General features: G+C 44.6%; 1 pseudogene; it reads left to right on the forward strand.

The window, feature by feature from the left end:
* Window positions 1–2,836: 2,836 nt before the first annotated feature.
* Window positions 2,837–7,759, forward strand: LOC109786424 (putative disease resistance protein RGA1; annotated as a pseudogene).
* Window positions 7,760–8,097: the final 338 nt, after the last annotated feature.

The raw sequence follows: 8,097 nt of genomic DNA on the forward strand, positions 1-8,097 counted from the left end.
TTAGTCCCGGTTCATAAGGGCCTTTAGTCCCGGTTCTGGAACCGGGACTAAAGGGTCGTTACTAAAGCCTCCCCCTTTAGTCCCGGTTCTTATACGAACTGGGACTAAAGGCCCTCCACGTGGCCGCTGCCTGGAGGTCCATTTTTAGTCCCGGTTGGTAACAGCAACCGGTACTAAAGGAAATTTTATAATTTTTTTTGAATTTTTTTTGATTTTCAAAATTTTGAATTATTTTAACCTCTAATCTCTAATCACCCCTCATCATTCCAAATCATCTAACTTCCCGGACGGTCACCCATCCTCTCACTACTCCAGCCTAAGCACGCTTAACTTCCGGGTTCTATTCTCCCTCGTTTTCAAGTCTGCACTTCTTGTTTTCCTGACAATAGTAAGATGTCAATCCTATTAACCCTCAGGAATTTAGCTTGAGCACGAAGTCACACATTTCACTGTTTGAGTTTGAAACTATTGTTCTAAAAAACAATAATTATTTAGTAACACTAATATTTCTTGAATAAGTAGTTGACCATAGTTTGACCAGATTTGACCAAAATTTAAAAAAACTAAAATAATTATTTAGTAACACTAATATTTCTTGAATAATTAGTTTGACCACTGTTTGACCACAGTTTGACCAGATTTGACCAAAATTCAAAAAACTAAAATAATTATTTAGTAACACTAATATTCTTGAATAATTATTTAGTAACACTAATACTTCTTGAATAAGTAGTTTGACCAGATTTAACAAAAATTCAAAAAAAAAAACCAGAAATTTGAGCATAACTTTTTTTCCTTTTAGAATATGAGGATTCTAAAAATTTGCAAACAGGCCCTAGGCGGTCAAAATCGGATGCGGATTTTCATGCTGAACATTTTGATATATTATACGTTTTTTTCTGACATCGTATGCAAAAGTTATAGCCGTTTTACATTTTCCCTACACTTTTTGCAAAACATGTCCAAATTTAAGTTTTAAAATTTTCCTAACTAGTACATGTAGTAACATAACTACATCTGGAAGGATTCTAATTTTTGAACTTTTTATCATTTTCTTTTGCTTTTTACAAAACTGAAAAGGCGATCCACGGGGGGAGGGGGGGGGGTAGAGTTTGAAAATGGGACCTTTAGTACCGGTTCGTGCCATGAACCGGTACTAATGCCTCAAACCCCATTAGTACCGGCTGGTGGCTCGAACCGGGACTAAAAGTCTAACCTTTAGTACCGGTTGGTGCTACGAACCGGTACTAATGGGCATCGCACCCTTTAGTCCCGGTTCGTGGCACCAACCGGGACTAAAGGTCCCATTTGAACCGGGACTAATGCCTGTACGGTGCCCTAGCCGCTCGAATCGGGACTAATGCTCACATTAGTCCCGGTTTGTAATGCAACCGGGATTAATGCTCTTTCAGGCCGAACCAAAGCCCTATTTTTTACTAGTGGGTGCTTCACTCTTAGCTCCATTTTCCCATTGAGGACGACCTTAACCTGTGCTTGAGAGATAACTCTCCATACACTGATAAGGGGCGTAAGGATTCTGGAGAAGAGAGGAGCCGTGAACTAGACCGGATCTTTCCTGAAATATAGCCTAGTATGATGGTGTCACGCGCCAATGTTGATGTTGTCTTCACCATTTGCTTTCGTGGCACCTCTTTCTTCTTCTATCCTCGGGTTTTGTGCCTCTGCCCTTAGCTAGGGATATCTTGCTTCATTTGACTCATTGACCGGCTAGTTTGTTGGATATTACTCGACTTGCCTTGATTTTGACAATTCGCCATGTGGATGCCCATAGGATCTTGGGGGACCTCTAGATGGAATAATACCTCCGCCCACCCCCCCCCCCCCCCCCCCCCTCCCCCACCCCAGCAACACTACTTATGGTTAAATTACGAATCACTTACCCTAGCATGTATCAAAAGTATTTAAAATGATAAAATCTTTTAGGGCTAGCTCTTTGTTCCGTTTCTTTTTATCTTTACCTTCTCATGTAGTTCATCTACATTCTTGGGCAGGGTATATATAGCTGGATACTCTAGTCTTGGAGGATATGGTGTGGGTGTGGCCCCCTCATATTTGGGGTATGTTGTTCGAGTACTGAGGGTATGCACGAGCACACAAATGGTCCAGGCCAAATGTGGACCTTACTACTACTTCAGGCAGGACAGAGTAATGAAATACGAGAAGCAAGTTTAGAGAAGGCTAGCTAATCGTGTCACAATGGCGCAAGAAACATGCGAACGGTATACTTGGAACAAAGAGCGTGAGTTGGTGACGATGTTACCTAGAAAGCGAGAAGAGTTGCATAGATAGACAATGAGGTGCGAGGAAATCTCTGAAGTTTCGATGTTGTAGTTCCATGTTATATTGGCAGTTGTATTAGTGATATGGTCTTTGTTAACGAGTGTCAACTGGGTTGTGAATATGACGATGATGTGAATCTTCCGTGTGCAACTGCTTGTACGTATATCGCTCTTTGTGCATGGGATGTGGCTACAAATTCAGCATTTGCCATGCCCCCGTCAGAGATGACGCATGGAGTAGTTGTGTTAGGCAACCTAGATCAGCCGAGCCAGGGTTAACAGTTCAGCAGCACCATATAGTGCAGCGCTGAGCTTCAGAACTTCAACTCCAGTTTTGCTAGCGCCAGGTCATTTTCTTCCTTAAATTTGGAAGAAAGGGTCATTTTCTGCCTTAAATTTGGAAGAAAGGCCCATTTTCGCGGTATTGCTGGTGCATTACAGTCCATCCAGTCTGGCTCAATGGTGGCCATGGAAACTTCTTCCTTGATATTTGTTAGCAACGACTTGACCCATGGCTGTGACCGGTTGTATGGCCATTGAACAGTTGCTTCAGCGATTTCTCCCTCTCCACACAACTGCAGCTCCAGTGCTAGCAGAAATTATCCTTTGCTAATTGCTGGCCCTCCTCTTACACACACACACACCCAGAAAGAACATGTCTGCCTCTGCCGCACTCGTTTTTGCAGGGAAATCTGTGGCGACTTCGGCCATATCCTTCTTGGTCAACAAGGCTTTCAGCTACATCGATGAGTACTGCAAGTCCGACAACATGGATGAGTTGAAGAATCGGCTCCTGCGGGCCATGCCACATATCCAGGCGGTGTTCGATGTCGTCAACCCGGAACTTGTCAGGGAGCAGAGCAGCGGCCTCGACGCGTGGCTCTGGCAGCTCAGGGACGCGGTCGAGGCGGCGGAGGACGCCATCGATGAGCTTGAATACTACGAGCTCGAGGAGAAGGCCAAGGACCAAAAGGTTAGTGAATGGGGTTCCCCTCTTGGTAAGATGAAGCACAAGTTTGTCAGATCTTTTGGCCCTGCTATCAACAAGACTATCAAGAAAATTAGTCACCGTGACACTCTGAAGAGGTTGATGAAATCTGTGGATGATTTAGACAAGGCTGCCGTAGGTGTTAGTGATTTCCTCAAGCTCACAGACCATCTCAGTGGAGGTTCTTCTACCAGCAGCCAGCAGCTCATGGACAATGATCGCCAGACTAGTTCAACATTAAGTGCAACCAATTTTGTTGGACGAGAAAAGGAGAAAGAACAGATTATTGGATGGCTAGCCAACACCTCAGATGAATTGGGTGAAACTATGGTCATAAAGACCAATAGTATTCCAATTATTTCAGTTATTGGTCATGGTGGCATGGGGAAGACTGCCTTGGCTCAGAGCATATGTGGGCAAGATGAGGTAGTAAAGCATTTTAAGGTCATCTGGACCACCATATCTACTAGCTTTGATGCGACATCGGTGACAAGTAAAATACTCGAAGACGCTACGGGCGTGAAACCGAGCAGCGATCATTTGGAACCACTACAACGGAACCTCAAAGAGAAACTCGCATCCATTAATTTTTTGTTAGTTCTAGATGACGTTTGGGAAGATAAGAAGAGAGATGAATGGGAGAAGTTATTTGCTCCTCTGAAGGAACTGAACACTACTGGGAGCAAAATTCTGTTGACAACCCGAATGCAATCTGTAGCAGACATGGCTGCAAAGGTGATGGGAGTCGAAAGGGATAAGTTCTTGACATTACAAGGACTGGAAGATGATAAAAATCTTGAGCTCTTCGGTCATCATGCCTTTTCCGGTTTGAATCCAAGAGATGATGCATATTTGATGTTAATTGGAGAACAAATTGCAAAGAAACTGAGGGGATGTCCCCTGGTAACGAAGGTTGTCGCCGAGCATTTGCAAAGCAATATAACACCTGAATACTGGAGGAGATTCTTGCATCAAGGATTGGAACATTTTAAAGGAACCGAAAAAGATATTATGAAGGTTCTCAGATTGAGCTATTACCACTTACCAACAGAGCTACAGATTTGCTTTCGGTACTGTCGCCTATTTCCGCAGGACTATATATTTGAAAAGAAAGAGTTGGTGAAAATGTGGATTGGTTCAGGATTGATTGCAAGTGGCATTCAATCTTTGGAGGATACTGCAGAACAATTCTTGGCTCAGCTAACCTGATGCATGAATTAGCAAGCAATGTGTCCACCGGTGAATGTGCAAGAATAGTTGACCCTGTTCAACTTCAAGATGAGAAGTATACAGTCCGACACCTATGCATTGTCAATATTCACAGTTTCTCTGCTGATGAGGTCAAGAAAATCTCCCATTTTAAGAATCTGCGCACTATTATCATTGATTGTATGCCGCCACTTGAAAATGATACTCTTTGCGCACTTCAAATGATAGTTGAGACCTCAAAATCACTGCGACTATTCCATGCACAATTATGGAGCGCATCCTGTTTCGCTGTCAATTTTGGTAACTTAAAACATCTTCGCTATATCTGCGTGAGTTCGATACCACAAGACAAGATATGTGGGGTCGCAAGACTTTATCACTTGATGGTCCTTCACCATGGTTCTTCTGGGACCAAAATAGATGAAGCAAGATATTTAGGGAACCTTGAAGGTTTGCGGTATGTATCCTATGGTGTGCCTGGATTTGGTAATTTCCCCATAAGCAGGCTCACTTCTCTTCAGGAATTACGTAATTACAGGGTAGAAGAAAGAACATGCAACCAAATAAGTGCAATTGGGAGCTTAAGAGATCTTCGTAGATTGGGTCTGCAGGGTCTTGAGAATGTTAAGAATTGGGAAGAAGCTAAGAATGCCAAGTTGAAGGAAAAACAATATCTCAACTCATTATTTATGGAGTGGTCGACACCTGATCAAATCATGACAGATAACTTAGTTCTTGACCACCTTGAGCCACATGTTAATATCAGAGAATTGCAAATTGTGGGTTATCCAGGTCTCAAAATTCCATCTTGGATCGAGAACTGCTCTGTCAGAAACTTGATATCACTCAAGTTGATAAGCTGCATAAATTGGGACTACATTCCCTCTCTCGGCCAGTTGGTATTGCTGAAGCTTTTAATGTTGGACAATCTTCCTAAGCTACGGCAGATTGGTCGATCATCTGATATGTCCAAGAGTAGTTCCATGGAGTTGTTGTTACCTCAAAGCCTTAATACTTTGGAAGTAAGCAAATGCCAGGAACTGAGGGAATTACCACTTCTGCCTCCAAGCCTAATATCGTTGAAAATACAAGATGTTTGGCTGACCAAGTTTCCTATTATTGGCAAGGTATCGAGTGAGAGCATCGAGTCAAAATCATCTAAGTTGATTGACGTAACGGTCACCAGCTGTGCTCATTTAACTTCGTTGGAAGGGAGCCTTTTGGAGCAAAAACTGTACATGGGAACTCTCCGTGTCCTAACAATTGTTGATTGTAAACATCTGGAGTCCGCATCCATACCATTTGAAGAAATGAAACAACTTAAGGAACTTGCGGTAATGCAATGTCCAAAGTTGAGGACGATGAGAGATGCCAAAGATAAGCTTGTGCCATCGTCACTAAGAGAACTAGCTATTGGCGGGTGCGGTGACCTGGAAATTCCACTGCTTGGGTCACTGCAGCTGCTCACCAACTTATCTAGGCTCGAGCTGCAGAACTGCTCGAGCCTGTTATCTCTCCCGTCCGCAGATGTGTTCAAGAGTCTCAGGTCGCTGCAGAACATATACGTAATGCGATGCGAGAATATCTCGTCCCTGGGAGGGCTCGGATCACTGTCATCCCTTCAGCACTTAGCTATCTCCAATTGCAATAAACTCACGGAGGCTGGGTCTTCCTTGCTATCTGGTTCTGGTGATGCAGAAGAGCATCTGGTGGAGCCCGGCAACTCACTGCGGATAAGTTCTCTTAGCTTTGATCTGCCGTCCTTGCTGCTTCATGAGCCGCTCAAGAGTCTGTGCCACACTGAATATTTATTCATTAATGGCTGTTCAGAGACGAAGAGCTTACCTGAACGATGGCTGCTACAGAACCGCTCATCCCTCCGACACCTGAGTATACTGAAAGCAGAATCCTTGGAATCGCTCCCACCGAGCATGCAAGACCTTTGCTCTCTCAAGTCATTAGACCTTGATGGTGCTCTGCTACTCCGATCACTTCCATATCTTCCCTCCTCCTTGAAGAATCTGAGCATTAGGGAATGCCATCCAGACCTGGAGAAGAAGATCACAAAACATGGAAGCCCTGAATTGAACAAGATTGCCCACATCCCTGATGTGACAATAGGTAACTCCGCCCTTCCACTCTCGTCCTCACTTGCTTAATTTACTGCTTGGACCTCTGTACTGCTGAAACCTACTGATCCTGATCTGACTGTGAACCGATGACAGGAGGTTGGCATTTCCTTATGGGCAAGAAATTCAGCAGAGAGGCTTACCATAAACTGAGGTAACTAATAATCTTCTGAGAAAGACAATCAATGTTATCCTCTTTTTGCTCTGAGTAAGAGTTGGTGCGCAAAGTGCTATGGCAGACACTCATATATAATGGCACAACACCCCCGCATGGCTGCATGCACGAAATATGATCAACGAACTGACCATACAAAACATATCCATATATAACAGCCAACACATAGCAAAACCTGGTGTCAGCTTTGTAGTTTAGTGGCTCACAGACTCACTAGATAAGACCCCTATCAAAGAATTGAGAGTTATAAAAGGAGAATAAGGTCGTCTCTTTTGCTTCTCCTTTGAGCAGCATTTTATTACCATGGCAACCGTACTGTTGAAGTGCAACTATGCTTATTCATATCTTAGGATACGTTTCCATTTTAGTATTTGACACTCCAAATGCATGCTATCATTTATTTCCCCTTGCCGCAAACAAATATCTTTGTTCTTGAAAACTGAAACTTCTGTTTTTGGTCATCAGTGATAGTGACCGCAACAGATTTATGTCCGAGTCGTCGTTGCACTAGTGGAAGAAACGGTTCTGACTCAAGAATGCTTCCTATCCTAAGCCTGTTGCTGTTCAACAGAATGCTCACAAGAAGCTTCAGCTCCATCTAATAAAAGGTCTTCCAGACTCTTAATTTACTTCAAGTCAACTCCTTGTTCGTCAGATCTTACATATTGTGGTCCTGACAAGATGCCATGTTCTGCCGGATCATACTTTCTGAATTCAAGAATCTGAGCGAAAGAAGAATTCATGTTCAGCTTAGTTCAGCTATATATATGTACAAATTGCAGCCTAGCTACCTTTCAACCCGTGAGTTGATTAGAAGAATCTCCATTTTGTTGTAATTGTGTCGAATATATATGTTTAGGTTGTTAGATGTGTATAGTCTCTCTTGCACTTTACCATACACATGTATATGTACTGGCGCTTGGCCCTCCTGTGAATGTAGTTGCCCATTCCTAACATGGTATCAGATGCTTAGGTTCCTCTCCCGCTCCCGCACGCTCGCAGCTCCGTGCCTCGCTCCCCCATCGCCGGCCTCGCTCCCCCATCGCCGGCCTAGCTCCCCCGTCGCCGGCCTTCCTCTACCTCGTCGCCGGCGCCGGCCACCTCCTCCCTCGCCCCCGGCTCTCTCCCTCCCCGCCGCCACGCCGTCTCGCCCCGGCCTGCGCTGCCCCGAGCGCCTCCCCGCGCCCGGCCGCGACCTCCCCGCGCCCTGCCGCCCCTGGCCGCCTCCTGCTGCAGCCGGTGCTGCCCAGGGCCGGCCCCTCCCACGCTCGCCCTTCCCCCCGCTTCCTCCATCGG

The sequence above is a fragment of the Aegilops tauschii genome, chromosome 5 (assembly GCF_002575655.3).
Source record: "Aegilops tauschii subsp. strangulata cultivar AL8/78 chromosome 5, Aet v6.0, whole genome shotgun sequence".
Taxonomy (NCBI): Eukaryota; Viridiplantae; Streptophyta; class Magnoliopsida; order Poales; family Poaceae; genus Aegilops; species Aegilops tauschii.